The 12,673-nt window shown below is 38.6% G+C and overlaps 1 protein-coding gene across 2 annotated transcripts in view; it reads left to right on the forward strand.

Annotated features, from left to right (window-relative positions):
• Positions 1–12,673, forward strand: part of CDK14 (cyclin dependent kinase 14) — a 546,519-nt gene that overhangs the window by 89,608 nt on the left and 444,238 nt on the right. The window lies entirely within an intron of this gene.

Below are 12,673 nucleotides of genomic sequence, written 5' to 3' on the forward strand. Positions count from 1 at the left end.
CTGAAAGTAGAGTTGAGAACTAGCTATTGGATTGGATATAGGGTGTCAAAGAGAGCAATCAAGGATTCTCAGGTTTTTGACTAGAGCAATCGAGTGTACTAATGGTAGGGCCATTTATTGAGATGGAGACTACTGGGCGGGGGGAGGGTATGGAATCAGGAATTTGGTTTTGGACTTGTTAAATTTCAGATTCCTGTTAGATATCTGAAAGGAATCGTCACATAAGTAGTTGGACACATGAGTCTTGGGATGAGGGAAAGGTAGGGCCTGGAGATAGAAATTTGGGAACACCCAATGTATTTTTGATGACATTTAAATCATTTAGACCATTACATTTAAGATCACCTCAGGAGAGATTGCAGATAGAGGTGAAAAGAGGTTTAAGGTCGCAGTCCTGGGATTCCTCCATCTTTAGAGCTTGGTAAAAAGAGAAGCTGCCAGCAAAGCAGACTGAGAAGACAGAGCCAGTGAGGTAGGAGGAAAACTAGCCTGGAGCCCAAGTGAAGAAAAAGTTTCAGAGAGGAGGAGGTGATCAGTTGTGTCAGTTGCTGCTGAAAGGTCCAGGTGAGGTCTGGGAATTGCCCCTGGAATTGGCATTGTGTAGACCATTGCTGACCATGGTGGAGTGGAGAGGACAGAAGCATCATTAAAGTAAGTATAAGAATGAAAGGGAGTTTTTGCTTTTGTTGCTGTTGTTTTTGGTCTCAAAAAATCATTGCTAAGGTCGATGTGTGGTAATCATTTCACACTATATACATATATCAAATCATTATGTTGTAAGCCTAAAACTAATACAATATTATATGTCACCTATATCTTAATTTTTAAACCCCCCCCCAAAAAAAAAAGTGAAAGTAAGGAGAGGCAGTGGAGCCAGTTTGGTTTAACTACTCTTTTTGAGGATTTTTTTTGTTATAAAAGGGAACAGAGAAATGAAGCTGTAGTTGGGACGGTTAAGGGACCAAGGGAGATAGATTTAAGGTGGAAAACTTTGGGAATAATGACTGGGTCATTCCCCTCCCTCTTTTTGGTAAACAAGATGACATGCCTTAGCTGAAGTAGTCCTTAGCTCTCATATTTACAGTCCCAATGAACATGAGAAAATTGTCTTTGAAAGAAAGAGATAGAGCTTTTTACATTCTCTATGGTGTTAAGAAATCTTTTTATAAAGTACCAGATTTCAGCGCATTTACAATGTGCTTTCTTCTTTTAACTTCTCAGATGTTAGATGGTGTCTTTGAACCAATATAAAGCTGAACTGCTCTGTGTAAAATTTTTCATAAACCTAGAAGTAATTTCAGAGTAAAAATTCTAGAGAGGACGTTTATGTCTGAAGCAGAATTGGTGACAGTTATAGTATTCCAATTGTTTTAGAATATCTAGATGGAGTAAAAGGAATCAAGCATTTCCCCAATAAAAAGTGTTGTATGAACATGTCGATTGTTAAAAAAAATTCACGAGTACTTAAATGCTTGAAGAAAATTAGCTGATACATGCTGCTTGATGTTTTGTTCTGATAGGTAGGGCTAGTTCTAATTAAAATAATTATCCCCATAAAAATATGGTGACCTTGCATTTTCAGTGCATGTGGGGAGTATCTTAGAGAAGGGCTATTCTTCTGAGTCCTGTAGTGGTGGTATTTTCACCTGTGCTTATATACACTGTTCTAACACTAATTACTTGATTAGTTTTTGTTTCTTGCTTTAATTTCCTGCTAATTGCAGTGATAGTACAATAATGAATTTCACCGATAAATTATCTTACCTACTCTTAAAGTACAATTTCTTATTGTACTACCTTACGTTGTTTGTAAGTAGTGGTAAAATGCATTTGTAAATGAGAGAAAGCAGAATGGTGGTGCGTTCTTCTGATTGAGATTTAGCACATGTGGGTAGACTCTGTTTCTACATAGATATCATCATGAATGATTCACCAAATTTTAATAAGAAAGCCAATTATTTGTGTATGTTTTGAAAGCTGTTGCCTCAGCATTGTATTCATGTTTTGATCTGATAGAACATTTTGTTTAGTGCAGTCTCAGAAGATAGAGTCCTGTTCTTTCTGATTGGCACCAGTTCTCTTAAAACATCCCCGCATTTTTTTGGAAATGTGTGCCGGCTGATTTAGAATTATTTATTTGAAAAATTACTTGGTTGCAACTGACAAAATTGATGAGTTTTTGTTTTTGTTTTTTTAATCTTCTTTTGTCCAAAGTTTTGAGTGGCAGCCAGGTAAGAATACTTTATGTGGCTGATTTTCCTGTTGGTATATGTAAAGTTCACCTCTGCCAGCATTAACTACTTAGGAAATTTCCCTCCTTTGTGTGTCCTGATGGTGGTAAATCTCTTATCATTCTAATCTGTTCAGTACACCTTATCTTTGAAGTTTCATTATGGGTTGTCAGTTCTGACTTGACTCTTAAGCTGCAGATTTGTAGTTACAATGGAGAAATATGATAGTGAGAAAAGAAGGGAGGGAGGTAGGGAGAGAGAGAGGGAAGGAAGGGGGTGGGGTGGAGAGAGAGAGAGAGAGAGAGAGAGAGAGAGAGCTAGCTAAATTTCCTCATTAAAACTCAGGGAACTACAAATAGATCCTTCTACCTTTAGCCAAAGGAATATTGAGAAGAAAGGGTATAAGGTAGCATGTATAGCTGTTAAGAAAGTGGTTGAATTTCATGGAGTGATACAGAGACAAAGTACAAGGGCAATAGAAATAGAAATGTAGATACTGGAGAGGAATCAAGTCAGTAGGAAAGATGGACTTAAGGAGTGACTGAGAAAATGAGTCTGACAGCTCATGGCTGATGCAGAAGGAAGTGCCCAGGCTGATGTGAAGGCAGAGAACCAAGGCCATTACCAGACCTCATGCAGAAGTATCGGCCCCAGGATAAAGGGGTGTTTGTGGTGCCTAAAGCCTTAACTATACATTATGTCACCCCTAAATACACATTATGTTTATCACTGGATTGTAAAAGGCTTTGGTTTTCCTGAACACTGTCCTAAGCAGTTTATACATCATTTAGCCTCACAACAACTCTCTAAAGTATATAAATTATTATTAGTAGTCCCGTAAATTGGGTATCTTGCCCAAGGTTTGGATTGGGAACTCAGGTTTGTTCGATTCTTGAATTCATGTTCTCCATCAGGCTGTTCTGCACCTGAACTTGTGTTGAACTTACTGCTTCAGTGTACCTGTTTGTATGATTTCATCCATGATGTTGCCTCTTTTCTCCTTGTCAAACCTATTTTGTCCCTTAGAGTTCTGAGTTAAAGAACCTTGGTGGATATGAGAGGAAATACCTGAACCAAGGTGGTTCTGTGCCAGATTGTGGCGCTTGAAGCTAGGTGACCTTGCTGGTGATGGAGTTACTACGTGCCCATAGAAGGGATTGTTTGTGGTGGGGTCAGTCCGGAAGTATGAACTGAATTTTTGTTTGTATATGAACTTAATCTTCCTTGAATGATTAGGAGAAGCAGTGAGTATTGAGGGAATCTGGTGCTTCAAGGGAGGATTGATAAAGCTAAGTTCATCAATTTGGACTTTGTGTTGTGATGAGTAAAACTCCATCTTCCCTCGATTAGAATCAGTCTTGGGGAGAAGAGTGAGAGACATAGGTGGTCTACAAGTTCCTCATGACTAGCTGTTGCAACAATTCCCAAAGCTCAGTTTTCCTTAAGGAAAATGGAAAAGGAGTTTGGTTGTCTGCATCCAGGGTAACCAGGAAAAAACCCGTCTTTGAACCCTATGGGCAGGCAGTGTACTTGGAGTTCCTGGAGTCCATCCAAATAATCTTCCACCAGAGGGGAGAAAAGAACCATTGTTCACATCACAGAAATTGTTCGACTCTTTTAGGCTGTACCCCTATGATACCACAAAGGTTCTTTGTTAAATTATCAAATTACATCCAGATATAGATAACAATTCTTGTGCTAAGGGGTAATCATTGCGAGTCTTTGGATATACATTCCCTCCTCCCCTACCATTCTTACCTATTGAATTGGTTGTGACTCTTCTAGTTTTCAGAATTTGATTACCTAAGGTGAACATCTGCCAGTTTTGCTTGATCCACCATTCTGAGGGTCCCCTCATTCTGAACTCCCATAATATTTTCTTCTTCTTCTATGGCAATTACTTCTTGCATTATATTTATTTGTATAAGTGTCTGTCAGCAGCAATTGTGTCTCATTCATCTGTATACCCCCTACAGTACTTACTACAAAGGTTAATACATGGTTGGGAAATGAATAGAACATGAAAACAAATCCTTTAGCAATGAAATACAGAAAATATAGTTTACTTTATAATGTCTTCTTAACACTTTCTTTACATATTCCATAGTCCCTAGTGTACTTTTGTGGCTTTTTCGAAAATCCTCTTGCTATTACTTTAATTTTTAATAAGTCTCTTTCCTTCATGACCAGAAGCCTATAAAGCTCAGGGTTGGTGAAACAAACTGATTTCCCTTTCATAATTCCTATGACATTTCTTAGCTACTTATGGGGGTGATATTTACCAACACTTTTAAATGGAATCAGTAAATCTAAGTCAGTTTATTTCCCTTTAGGTTCTGTGCCTAACAGAAGGTGAGTCCGAACTTGTTTCTGGATTCAATGTAGAATATGCCGGAGGCCCATTCGCCCTCTTCTTCCTGGCAGAATGCGCCAACATTATCATAATAAACATTTTTACAACCAACCTCTTCCTGGGGGCATTCCACAACCCACTCATACCAGAACTATACACCACCAACTTCGTTCTCAAATCTCTACTCCTCACTATCTCCTTTCTATGAATCCTAGCCTCCTACCGACGCTTCCGATACGATCAACTAATACACCTCCTATGGAAAACTTCCTACCCCTACATGTTACCACAGCAACTTGGATGCCTAGTTAAATTAATTGGTCCAAGTATTCAGGCTTCCTACAGGTGTAGCTAAGTGATTAAGAGGTAATGCTCCCTAGACTCCCTAGCAGTGGATGCCATCGGGGCAGGAGCCATTCCAGGAACCTATCTTATTTCAGTAACCACTCAAGAAAAACATTCCACAAGGACTGGCAGAAAGGATTCACCTGTATTTGAGTGATGCTGTTGTCACTGTTTTACTGGATACAAAAGCAGTATAGGAGTAAGTTAGAACACTTCAGAGTTGTTAATATTCTTGTTACTTATGGCAGTTACACAATTTCCTCTGTTAAGTTATAACAATAAATTAAAAATTTTAATATAATAATTTACTATAAATATATAGAAGTGTTATTATATATAATAGACGTGTAAAGTAGCTTTATAAAAACCTTTGGTTGTGATTAGACCCATCCTTTCCTACTATCATGTAAGTCGACGTCGATCTTAAATCTCCTTTTCCTAGAGTTTAAAGGAACACATCTATTAAGTTACTTAGCTCCAGCTCTGGCGTTAGTGCTTCAAAGTACCTTTGCATCCTTTTGTATATGTATTTCCATGTTTACTAGCACTCTGGATTACAAGAAACTAAAAATCAATCTGAAATTGCTAAAGAAAAAAAATGGGATTTATTGGGAGGGAAGTGTGGCAGAACAGCAACAAGGGCTGACCAACTTGGCTTTATAAGTCAGGCAGCAAGGCGGTGCCGAGGACCTCAGCAGCTGGGACCAGGGATTCCATGTTATTGGTGCTGTCTCTTGTCTCTCTATCCTCATCGCTAGACTCTCACTATGTGGTAGTTTCAGGATTTCAGTCGAGCTTCTCTACTGAGCTAGAGACACTGACAATGGTGGCTTCTAAGCCGATGCTTTCTCTGCTTTGCCACCATCAGGGGTGGAGGGATAGGGTGCAACTCAGCTCTGGTTGGACAAGTCCCAGGAATGACTGGCCTAAGTCGGATCCCTTGTCTGTCCTGGACAGGGCACGGACCTCCCTACACTGCAGTGGATGCTGTCGGGCAGGAGCCATTCTTATTTTAATAACTACTCAAGAAAAACATTGCACAAGCAGTGACAGAAAGGATTCAACCAGTGTTGGAGTGATGCTGTCACTCTTTTAGTGGCTACAAAAGGAAAATAGGAGTAAGTTAAAACACTTCAGAGCCTTTAATATCCCAGTTGCTTATGCATTTTTGCAGTGGACCTCATGCTCTGTTACCCAGTGATCCCGGACTGGTGATCTGGTCATCTGATGATTCTCCCTTAGACGAATGACTACTTTGGTTTGCTTTCTGGTCTTTGACGGTGATGAACATGTGGTTTTAGAATGATCTAAATTTTACCAGTATATCTTGAAAAGGCAAATACTTAGACATCGACCACAGGAAAGTTAATTAAATTACACAGGAGCACATATTTTAATTTCAGTTGTGAGTTGGTTATCTTTTCATTATTGTGTTTATTGTTGAATGTACAGCATTGTTGTTCATTCTTTCCCATGGTCCTGCTTCCTATTTTATTTCTTAGGTGTATAGAGTAAGACAAAGGAAGCAAATTATTTTATGAATACCTTTATATTTTAATATTTTTAAGTACATACGAGTTCAGTGGCAGGGAATTTCTAAATTTAAAATGTCAAATGTAATTTAAAATTATTTCTCGTATGTCTATTGGGCAGGAAGTTTTCTTCCTTTTGGGGTTTTCCTGATTTTTTAACTAAGTGAAATTTTAGAAAGCTGGGATAAAGTTCCTAAAAGCAATGAAGCTGACTTGTAACCCTAAACTAGAAAATCCTTTCTCCCCTTTTCATAGTTAATTCAAAAACTTAGGTAAGTTTAAAAAAACACACGCTGTAGCTCCTTAAGAAGCTTTTTGATAGTCATGGATACGTCGACTCTCTCCTTATTGGCATTTTCCTGACATTAGGAAGAGAGAAAATCCTCACATCGTTTCTCAATGCCTTTTGCTTTTCTTTTTCTGCTGCTGAGGATTTTGTGTCTGCCACTGAAGCCTTATAATTTAATTCACATTTCTCAGATCATATCAGTGCGACACATTTGGAACTCTGTGTTACTATTCTTTTGTGAATGTGGTCATAATAAAATCACTTTTATATCTGGGTCTTCTGCTTCATTTCACACACCTGGGGCATGGCACCGCATCAAAAATCCAGTTGTGTTTTTGCCAAGGCTTGGATAGGAAAAACTGTACTGGGCCACATAAATGCCCATGCATTTTATGTATCACTTGAATAAATAATGAATACATAAATGTGCATGTATATATGTAGAAACCATGTAATATATGTTTTAATGCAAATGCAAGTCTTATGTATCAAGGATTAGAAATTTAACTGAGGAGAAGCAAAGACTGAGCTGCATTTGTTACCTGGGGTCATTGAGGGCACACAAACAGGAAACACAACATCCAGGGAGGAGAAAAATTATTCCTCAAAAAAGAGTAGGCTGAAACCTTGGGTAGCAGCATCAGATTTCAGATTTTTGAAATAAAGGCAAAAAGAAGGCCTGCCTTTTTATTATTGTTATCTATATCTATCTGTTTCTGTTATTAGATTCATGACTCTCCACCTTCCACGATGCTTTTTAACAGTCATAATTTAAGGTTCTCCTGTCCTGGTATAACTCTACCTTTGGACTTTTAATTTAGATGAAGTTCATAACTGAACTTTCCCCCTGGACATACTTTTTGCAGTTCACAGTGACCAACACAGGATTTATTTCTAGTCAAGAAATAAATATAGAACATCTATCATATGCAAGCCCCAGTGTCAGCACTGTAGGGAAGGGAGAGAAGAAGAAGATAGGGTATGTATAGGTGTGTTTGTAGGACTGTTTGGTTTATATTAGTGCTCTGGATGCATGCAATTTGAATTGTCTGCCCTCAATTTTGTTTTCCCCATAGGCCCTCTTGTTTTTAGGGTGCAATTTAACAGAATGCAACGTTTTTCAGGAACAAATTTATTGGGTTGTGAAAGCATTACGTGTATTTACTGATAAAATTTGTTCTTTTTTTTTTTTTTTTCTGTTTAGAACCCAGAAAACACTCAAAGTTGTGTAATATTAAGTAGGGAAGTCCTAAAGTTTCCATGAAATGCCAGGAGTGACATAGTGGTATTTTTGGTATTGTGGTTGAGTAGTGGCTTTTAAACGTTCACTTCAAACCCTTTAGAATTTCAGTGTTTTGAGAAAGTATTTTCAGTAACATTTCTCCAAGTATATAGGAGTAGAAGTAATGACTGGCATCAATGGAGAAGAATTAAGTCATAAAATGTTTAGGGTTTATTAAAAAATTGGGGTTTAGGTTTACTAAAACATGAACATTTAGTAAATCAGTCAGATGAACAGTTCACTGTAAAGGTTTACAGTAGAAAGAAATTGCTAGGATTACGTAGAATTCCAGTAATTTGAAATTCAAAGTCTTCTTGGGAAATTTTTATCTTTATCACTTCTCAAAATAAAATAGAATATTTTTCCCTCCTTAAAAGCTTAACATTTATGATCAAATATATGGTGATGGAAATAGAACTGACTTTGGGGTGGTGAACATGCAATGTGAGATATAGATGATGTATTACAGAATTGTACACCTGAAACCTATGTAACTTTACTAACCATTGTCAACCCAATAAATTTTAATTAAAAAAAAATAAGTTAAAAATCCCCCCCAAAGGCTTAAAATTTAATGAAATTAATTCATAAATTAGGTGACTTGTATTAGATTTGTATGCATAAGGTAGTCTTTTCTCTTACCCCTTTCCTAATTTTTAAAAACTTTTATTATTTAATGATTTTTTTTCTTTTTTCTGTAAAAATAAAAGGTCTTTCTCTATCCTTTTCTCCAATTACTTCTTCTTCTCAGGTTCAACTTTTTTTTCTCCCTATCTGTCTGTAAGACCCTACTTATGTAAGTGAAAGCCAGACGTCTGGAAGCCTTATATGGCTGAGGTAGCTCCAGGTAGGTTGATATGAAACAAGTGCTTCTGCACAGATGTGAAGAACCACAAAGCCTGTAGGATACAGCCTGTGGTTGGTGCCTAAGCTAATATTTGTCCACTCAGGAGAAAGTTCCTAGTTCTGCTTTGAACCCACCTATTAACTTAAACCTCAATTCACACAGTTTTATAATAAGCTTGTTTATCTAGTTACCCACTACAGGGATGGCTGAAGAAGCTTATGGCAAGACTGAGAAGAGTGTGGTGGTATTAGAAGGAGGTGGCACATTTAGAGACTAAGAAGGAAAGCCTGATGGCAAAGAGAGAATGAACCATAAAAATGAAACAGAGAAACGCATAGATGTCAGTTATTGAGATCAGGACTGTATACCCTCCGTTAAACCCTGACGGCTGTCACTGATGTTCATAATTGACCTCCTCATTCATCGAAGATTAGATTGTGTTTATTATCATTCATTTAAAAAGTCAGGGAAGTGCATAATACTCTTTACAATTTTTAGAAATCACGTATAAAGGCAGGCACTTCAAGATAATTAGTTTTTGTTTTTCTGCAAAAATGATCTAAGCAGATGTCATATTCTAGCATTTTTGTCTGTAGTTTTTTTTTTCCCCTACCTTTTCTTTTACGTCTACTAAGGGGCTATTTTCACAAAAAACTTTTTCTCTCTCTCTTTGAAGATAGACTCTTTATTTTAACCTCTATTGTTGGTCTTTTATGGTGTGCTTTCAGAGACATTTCAATGTCCCTTCATAAAGATATTCTTAATAGCAGTAGACTGTGAATCCTGTGTGACATGAACGTAACGATTCATTTTCTACCTCTTTGCTCTCGAGCCTCTGTCATAACTTCTGCTCTATGGTCAAACTTCTTATATAGTTGTATATATTTGTTGACACTGTTTCCCTCCCCCTTCCGCCCCCTCCTACGTTTCTCAAGCTCCTTATCCATTTCCAATCTACAGGAGTTCAAAGAATTTGTTTGAACTTCTGTCACCAGCAGCTCCTCCTAATATTTATTTATTCAACAAGTGCTGTTGTAGGAGCTGGGGAAACCCAGGAGAACAAATGAGGAAAAATCCATGCTCTTGAGCAGTTGACATTCTAGTTGGGAAGGAAGACAAACAAATAAAGTAAATTAGGTAACGAAGCAAAACCAGTACAATATGATGGGGGAGGGAGAAGCAACAACAGAAGACGGGAGCCCGTGGAGGACTGACGTCCACCTGAGTGATGAGAAGGAGTTGGCTGGGGAAGAATGTCCTAGGCAGATAGAGCAGCAAAGACAGTGATCAGCTCTGTGGAAAGGAAGAATTGTCCATTGTGTCTGAAGCCTATTGTGGTGAACGTAGTGTCCTGCTCAGCTTCACTTGGTCAGTGGGCGCCCAGGCTGTATGGCAGTCCTTCCTGCCAGGCCTCAGCCAGTGCTGGTGTCCAGGTGTTCCCCAGGTCAGCCCTCTTGCTTCCCTGGAACTGACATTGGGTGCACTTGTTTCACCTGAGGCCACATTCTTCCTTGGCTTTTCCCTATCCTCCTGTCCTGCCTTCTTACTCCTTTTCTCTGAGAGTGTGTCCTCAATGAATGAGGTGAGCAAGAATCCTGGCTCAGCTCTATCTCTAGGAAACCCTGACCTAAGACACATAAGAGAATTGTTGACCTTTTTTTCTGGCCTCCAGACCCTTCCAGAGTACCTACTCAACATGTCCACCTGAATGTTCCGGAAACACCTAAAACTCAACATGTGAAAAAATTGCATAACTGATCATTTCCCCCTTCTCCTCAAGCTTTTTTTTTTCCTGTGTCCACTCCTTTAGTTTATGACCCCCCTTTTCACCTAATTATACTAAGAATTCAGAGTCGTGCTTAGATTTTCCCTTTCCGTTAGACCTTATATTTAGTCAGTCAACAAGGAACTCATACTGAATGTCTCACACTTCCTTTGTCTTTCCATCTCCACTTGTATTGATTTAATTCAGGGCCCTGACTGAACCATTTTCTTAGTCTCCCAAGTGGCCTCCACACTCCCCTCCCTCATGCCTCCAATCCATTTGACACCATTACCCCTTTATAAAATGGAAAACCCTCTCCAGCCACTCTTCTACTTAGAGTCTTAGTGCCTTCCTATTGGATTAAGTGGCAACTTCCTGGAGGATAAAGTTCCTCATTTCTTGGCATGGCTTCCCGTGCCTGTTCCGTTCTGACCCTGGGCCGCCTTTCCCTCAGCCTTCACAGCTGCCAGCACTGTGGGTACTGCTTGGGGGTTTCCTCAGACAGCTTCTAGTTTCAGGCCTCTGATCCTTCAGTCCTTCCTGCTGTTCCTCAAATACCCATCCCCTCCTGGACAGTGCCTGGAAGCCTTCGCTCTATGCTGCTTCCTCAGCAAAGTCCACTGTGAGCCACTCACGGAACGTTGGTACCCAACTAAGTGCTCTCAGAACACTCATTTCAGTGTATTGTAATCACTTCCTTTATTTTTCACCACCCACTGGGTTCCTGGAATGCAGAGACGCGGCTGTTCACATTGCTAGGCACATTATTAGCACATGCTTATTGAATGACTAAAGGAGAAACTTTATTGTGTTAAGTTTTTTGGTTGTTATACAGGATAGCTTCATGAACAAGGTCGCTGTCCATGCCTTTATCCACCAATTCTGTAGGAAAAAGATACAGGAACTATTTAGATGGAGTGAATGAAGATAATACTTCTAACGTGTTTTTCCCAGGGAACATGGAATGACAGGAGAGGGGAGATTATTTAAACCCTAAAACATGGAGTTGGAAAATTTATTAATCTGTTAAATATTTATTTAATATTTTCTAGATGCCTAACATTGTGTGGTGTACTGTGGAGAGTCAAAAAAAAGATGCAGTGATATCGTTTGTTCCTCAAGGGCCTTAAAATGGGGAAAATGCCAATAATACAAGAGAGTTTTTATGAAGGAGCATGTGATTAAATCCTAAAATATTCAAATACATACTATTTGTTCTGTAAAAGGAGAGTCTTTGTGAGCTAGAGGGTTGATCACTTACAAACAAAACCTCAGATTGTTGAAAGACTTGTTGAAAAGAAGTTTGCTATGCAGAAATAATGTTCATATAATGCAGTAGTTTTCGGCTATTAAGGAGATAACTTTCAGCTTTGCTGAAGAAGGAAATGCATAACTGTGTTTGAAGAACTTTTTGTAAAATTTTTGAATGAGCTTTTATGTTGAAGAAAAAAATAAAGTTCGATATCTTCATAGTATCATTTAAAACAGTGAAGGTGAAGATGGTTTGCAAATGGGGGAAGAGGGAGGTGATTCCTTTAAACCAATTAGAATGTGAAGGAAAACGCTTTTCCCTGAGCTTTCTGATTATAAGCGTGCGCCCAGTTCTGGGAGCTGTGGGAATACTGACCACTCATCATTGACAGAATTAGTTACCTCTTCTTGTACTTTTAATTTCTTAACGAAGTGAATATGTATGTGGTCAGATTTCATGCCTGACTTTTTTGATTTCCTGCCTGACGTATTTCTTAGTTGTTTCCTTGTGTCTTAATCTAATTCATACTCTTGTGGTTCTGTTTGCTGAGGACAGGAAATACTTTAAACAATGGTAGATCAACCACTCTCCTGTAGGGGTCGCTATGAGAGTAGCAGTTTGGCATCCTTCCTTGCCACCCAACACCATGTGGCATGACTTGACACAGTTAGTCTGAGGTTTGTGAGATCTGGTTTATTTATGTTGGTATTTTACTTTTGAGAATGGTATGAGCTCTAACCCCACCAAGAATTCTGCAGGCTCATATCTATGTATTTT

This window comes from Rhinolophus sinicus, linkage group LG09 (assembly GCF_036562045.2).
Source record: "Rhinolophus sinicus isolate RSC01 linkage group LG09, ASM3656204v1, whole genome shotgun sequence".
In the NCBI taxonomy this organism is placed as follows: Eukaryota; Metazoa; Chordata; class Mammalia; order Chiroptera; family Rhinolophidae; genus Rhinolophus; species Rhinolophus sinicus.